We start from the raw sequence: 6,268 nt of genomic DNA on the forward strand, positions 1-6,268 counted from the left end.
TAGACAGGGCATGCCTTCTCCAAATTTCCTCAGACCCCACCACCTTCTCTTCCATGCCTAACACTGAGGTCTAGAATGAGTTTTCAGCCTGGAGGTGTCAATCAGTCTGAGGACTATTTTCTTTCTTTCTTTCTTTTTCCATTTTAAAAAAATAAAGTTTACTAGATCATAATGTTGTCTGAATTTACCACCTTTGTCAAAAGTGAACTCAAAGCTTCCAGTGTCTATAATTCCTCAAAGTCAGCAACTTATGGACAGCTTCAGCATCCACAGTCGACCTCTCACTAGCCAGACAAACCTCCCGAAACAATTGCAGTGACCGAGTCATCTTCTCAAATTCTCTTGCTTTTCTATGTCCCTTTTGAATAACCTCCTCAAAGATTTGCAAGCCTAGCTGCATTAAAGCCACAGCTTTTAGGACAGGCTCCTGTAATGAATTTATAGAGGAAGGTAATAGTCTCCTAGCTGGGATCTTCACATTCATTTTCATGTGCCCTAGGCACACAGCAACATTTTGAGAATAATCTTCAACTAGTGAGTGGTAGTGGGTAGAAAACAATGTACGACACTTTCTATTCTCAGCAAGTTCTTTAACAACTGCATGTGCTATTGCTGTCCTATCAAACACTGCAGTACCTCTTCCTAATTCATCCACAAGCACCAAAGAATGTGCTTGTGTAAGTATACTGGCAGTTTCACTCAATTCAACAAATAATGTACTTTCACCTGACATTATTCTGTCTGAGGCACCAAAGTTAGTAAACACTCTATCAATTGGTGTGAGCCTACACACTTCAAATGGTACCTAACAGCCCATCTGGGCTATTACAGCTAATAGGCCAGCCTGTCTCATGAGTGTAGACTTGCCTCCCATATTTGGCCCAGTAACAAGCCACAATAAGCTTTGCCATTTTCCTCCTCCTCTTCCTCACAGCTTATTAGAATGTCATTAGGAATAAAGTCATCACCAAAAAAAGTCTTCGTAATGCAGGGATGGCATGATCCTTTAAGGTCTAGAGAGGGAGGAGTAGCTTCTTCTGGCAACAGAATTACTGGAAGATACATAGGACCATCACCCCTTGACTGTAGTTAGCCAGGCATGATAAGACATCCAACACTGTGATGCACTCAGCAGCCGGCCAGTCCTTATAATTTTTATCAAAGGTATAGAACAGTCACCCCATGCAGTCTTTTAATAACGCATCTCTCTGTTCTTCAGCATTTTTCAGATTAACCAACCTCTCAATTGTTTCGGTCCAGTATTGTTTACAGCCCTTTTGAGTGGATTTCAACTCATATTCTTCTGGCAAATTATGGGTGATAAAATTCTCTAGAATTTCCAACAGGTAATGATTCCTACCGATTCCCCAGTTAACTATGGTCCTACAGCCAATTCAACTGTGCTGTTTCTCTAAGTATTCCAGGAGGCTCTGTTTTTTCTCTTATTTCAGCAAGAGCTTGATCATAATCAGAGTCAAATCCTGCTTTGGGAGTAATCAGTACAACAGTTGTTCGAGCCTTTTCATGGTCAAAGGTCCCAGTAGTCAGTTCTAAAGTCAAATCAGGAAAGCGGCCTTCAGGATTTTTTTGTCTGCAGAGTAAGGACCTGCTTAAGGATTTTAGACTTAAAGTCATCAATGACTTCTTCCATAAGCCCTATAATTTTACATATTACTTTGAATCCTTCCAGAGCCGAAAGAAAATCAATAATCTTTTTTTTTTTTTTTTTCGCTGTATGTGGTTTCTTCATACAGTATAGCCCAGCTATCTGGGTGGTTCTGGCTCTTGAGGGGAGAGCCAACATTATGAATTTTACTCAGTAGTCTCTCAAGATCTCGAAGCTTCTTAAGAAGGTCTAAAACCTCAGAGATTTTGTCAGGCACAACCATTAGGTCTTTTGTGGCATCCAGACAATCACTGATAGCATGAGGGTTAATAGTGGGGCACAAAGCCACTGCTTTAGAAGCCATTTACCAAAGGGAGTATGGCAAGTATCAATCTTCTCTAACAAGATCCCTTTAGTAGAGCCGTTTGTTCCATTCAAAAAAATCTCAAAGTTGTTCAGTGTCACAGCATCTAGCACCATTTGTTGATTGGCTTTAGCAAAGACAGCACCAGGTCTTGTAGCACAGACCCTGTCAGAATCCAAGAGAACATACTCTTCAAAATCAGCCATTGATAAAAGCTCCTGGTCAATAAGGCATTTTTTGATGTAGAAGACACAACCACCAAGAGCAGAGAGGGCCAATTCACTCTCCTCTCCTGGTGTCAGTCCAATAGAATCTGACTCTGAGGTCATACCTTTAAGCACTTGGGGTAGCATCACCCTACCATCCTCATTTAACTTGTCTATAAAATATCCTTCTTGAAGGAGAGTTCTCAAAGTTTTGGCTGCATCCCAAAACTGGGAGCCTGGTATCAGACCTTTCTGAAGAGAAGGCGAAGACGAAGTCGCTCAGTCGTGTCCGACTCTTTGCAACCCCATGGACTGTAGCCCACCAAGCTCCTCCATCCATGGAATTTTCTAAGCAAGAGTACTGGAGTGGGTTGCCATTTCCTTCTCCAGAGGATCTTCCCGACCTGGGGATCGAACTCAGGTCTCTCGCATTGCAGGCAGATGCTTTACCATCTGAGCCACCAGGGAGTCAAAGAGGATAATAAACTCTTGAGAATCATCTTAGTTTCTGTTGAGAGATTTCCTCTTTCAAATAAGACTTCTACTGGAGGATAGTGTGCCACTAAAGTCCTAAACCTGGAACAGTGGCAATCATCTGAAAACTGACCTATGAAGAACCTCCCCAGTGAGGTATCAACAAATCATATTCCATACACACAAACGTGGCCAGAAGACTCCTCTTTTCTCTTTGAGGCTAAGAATACTTACTGCAGTTCTCTGAGGGGTCACCCTCCAGCACACTGTAGGCCTGTGTGCCCTTGGTAATGACCCTACAGATCTCCCTCCGCACCACTCTGTCATGCTAAGGTGTGTGCCATCTTTCGGCATCGTGCCTCCATCATGTCTGGGGTCTCAGTCTGTTCTGCTCGTGCTACTTTATAGCCCTTCTGGACCAGGGAATCTGAGTATCGGCCAAACGCAATTTCAGGGGGACCAGAATGGGCCCAGTTGCCTTTCATGAATACCAGCCCTAGTTCACTGACTCCAATAAGGGCATCCCTGCGGTACAGCTCATAAAACTTGCCCACTTTATAAAATATGACCAGATCAAAGTTCTGAGACTTAATTTGTAACCACTTCCTCATCCCAGGAGTACAGGAATTAAGGAAATCCTCAGGCACATAGAGTGCAGATGCATTGAAATCAGGGTGATCGGGCCGCCTCCTGTGCACATGTCTTCTCTTTTTCCTCCTTAAGCCTCTCTAAAGTTTCATGATACAGTGGGGCGCTTACTGTCATCACATCCTCCACTAATGTGGGCTTGGGATTCAGAATTTTGAGGGACAGAGAGAGCACTCAAAGTATTCTTGGCTTCTGATGAAATGTCAGTTGCTCGCTTGGTGACTGAGGGCATTTCCTTCTTTGAACTCTTCCTCTTGAGGGAACCATTTCCAGTTACCATTCTCTTCCGCTTTGGAGCAACTCTGACAGGGCTGTCCAGGTCTTCAGTGTCCCTGTCCCCCATGCCACTGCTTATTTCATCACTGCTTCCTTCCTCCTTAGCATCTAGCTTAAATTCCACATCAGAGCCACCAATGTCATTCTCAGAGTCTGATATGACCCTTCGCTTTTTTTTCACTCGGCGGCTACTTCGCCTGGATCTTTGCACCTCATGCGAAGAGTTGACTCATTGGAAAAGACTCTGATGCTGGAAGGGATTGGGGGCAGGAGGAGAAGGGGACGACAGAGGATGAGATGGCTGGATGGCATCACTGACTCAATGGACATGAGTCTGAGTGAATTCCGGGAGTTGGTGATGGACAGGGAGGCCTGGCATGCTGCGATTCATGGGGTCGCAAAGAGTCGGACACGACTGAGCGACTGAACTGAACTCGCCTGGATCTTTGCACCTCTGGCCTCACTTCCTCTTCACTCTCAATTTCATTTTCCTCTTCACTCTCATCTGATGTATAAGTGGCACCTGCCTCCATCTCTTCTTCCTCCTCTGGCTCTGAGGGCTCATCACACACTGCCAACTCAAGCCTCTTAATCTTGTCTTTATTCAAGGCTTCATCTGCACATTGCATTGCTCTGAGTATTTCAGGCTTTGCACTGTAAAAATAACCTCCTTTCTGGGCTTCCTTTGAATGTGAACCTGTATATGGCTTTAACAGCCTTCTGCTAACCCAGCCCCTTGTTGGGCTATTATCAAAAAACTGTACATGAACTCAGGCAGACTTTCCTTTCTCACAAATGAATGTTCCATCAAAAGAGTGGTTATAAACCAGGCAAGGCCACCAAGGGTAACCCTCCATCTTGGTCCAAACCAAATCACCTGGTGAGAAGTCACAAGAACTGCTGATGGGGACTGCAAGGGATGCCAACTTCCACAGCCCTCCGTTGAGGTTCCTGGCCTCAGCCCCTGACATGGTAACCGCTAGGGGCTCTGGCCCAGCCTCGCTCCAGGCCACATCCACACCTGGGGAAAGGGAGGCCCCAGTGCTAGTGGCAGTGGCTCTGCTTTCACTTGAGGCCCTGACAGGGGCTTTGCTGGCATTATTCACGGCTGGAAACTTAGGGAAGAAGCTATACAGTGTGTTCTGTCACGACACAGCCACAGTTGCCAAGGCTCAACCACTCGGTCGTACTAAGCCACTAGAGGCACGGCATCTACTGCTTGGGGCCTGCTGGCGGAAGATCTCTCTTTCTTTTTAAATTTGCAATATTTTTTCTTCCAGTTTTAATGAAATATATGTTATGACATATAACACACACACACACAAAATAAAACTTAAGAAAAGAGATATAACTGACAAAGAGCACTGTGTAAGTTCAAGGTAAACAAGGGTGTTTACTTATAGTAGAAAAGTACTTTTCTGGATCCACAAGTATCCCCTGCTTTTCAAGTTTGCTTTTCATCACTTCACTTTTATAAAAGACGTACATTAGTACCTATTTTCACCAACCAAAAGAAATCAGAGGAGGATTTTTGCTTCTATCAAAGAAAGATGAAAATCAAAAACAGTGTTCCACATTCGTTTTACAGTGAGCCCTTAAACACTTAAGAGAATCAGTTTGCACCCTGAGAAGCCAGAGTGGCCCACTAAGCTCCCTCCTCGGGAATGACACGCAGCATCTCAGCATCAGGCCGCAGTAGTGTTGAGCTGTGTCTGTGAACATCTATGTCTTCTCTCAATTTATTCTGTGCCTCCATTAGCAAGATGTGTCTTAAGGCAATTGCTTCGTTGCTGTATATCTTTCAGCTTAAAGAAGATTTCATAGGAATGCTCTACTTTTGAATAGCAGGGGAAACCTGTAAGTCTCTACCAAGGTGGAAAAACAAGAGAGGGCTGAATTTTTCCTGAAAAACGAAAGAGAACATTTTCTTTATGGAAGGGAAGAGCATTCCCACAGTGTTATAATATGCACACAAAGTGTTTCTGTGTCAAAAGGGTATAAATCAAGAGACCATTTTTCTTTCATTCAGCCCACTTCACTCAATTATGTTACCTGCCTGGAACCCTGTAAGCAATGTAGCTTGAGGTTCTGGACTAGAGCCATGCAGGTGGAAAGCAGAAAAATCATCTAAATTTCATGTCACTTACCCACAATATTCTTTATACCTATTGCTATTCCCTACCACTGTTGCTCAATCTCCAAGTGTTTCTGAGCCAAAGAGCTCCCCATCCCCACCATCACCTCTGTATTCTAAGCAACCTGTGGGCATCTGGATCTCAAAGGTTCTGCAGCATTGCCAGGTGGGAACATCCTCTAGGCAGGTAGAAAAATGGTACTAGAGGCAAATACCAGTGAGGCAGAGGTAGTGGTAAGTTCACTGAGTTAAAGCAATGTGGAAAGAAAACTGTAGAGATCAAGAACAGAGTTGTAAGTGGCACAAATAATTAAAAACTGAGGAGAGGCAACTCAAGTAAAGGAAACTCAATAAAAGTAATTAGTTAGCCAAGTGATGGAAGAGCTGAGACACTAAAGGGACAATGAGGCAATATCAGGAAGTTTTTGCCACCGCTGGGCCTCACAGAACAAAAGAAGGAGACGATGATGCCAGAAACCAGAATCAGAACTTTTTTTGGTGGAAAGGACAGGAGCTGAGGCTGCCTACCATGAGCTGGGGCTACAAGGAAAGGGTGCAGT

General features: G+C 44.1%; 1 pseudogene; it reads right to left on the minus strand.

Annotated features, from left to right (window-relative positions):
• Positions 1-203: 203 nt before the first annotated feature.
• On the minus strand, positions 204-4,560 carry LOC101119730 (DNA mismatch repair protein Msh6-like; annotated as a pseudogene).
• Positions 4,561-6,268: the final 1,708 nt, after the last annotated feature.

This window comes from Ovis aries, chromosome 7 (assembly GCF_016772045.2).
Source record: "Ovis aries strain OAR_USU_Benz2616 breed Rambouillet chromosome 7, ARS-UI_Ramb_v3.0, whole genome shotgun sequence".
NCBI lineage: Eukaryota > Metazoa > Chordata > Mammalia > Artiodactyla > Bovidae > Ovis > Ovis aries.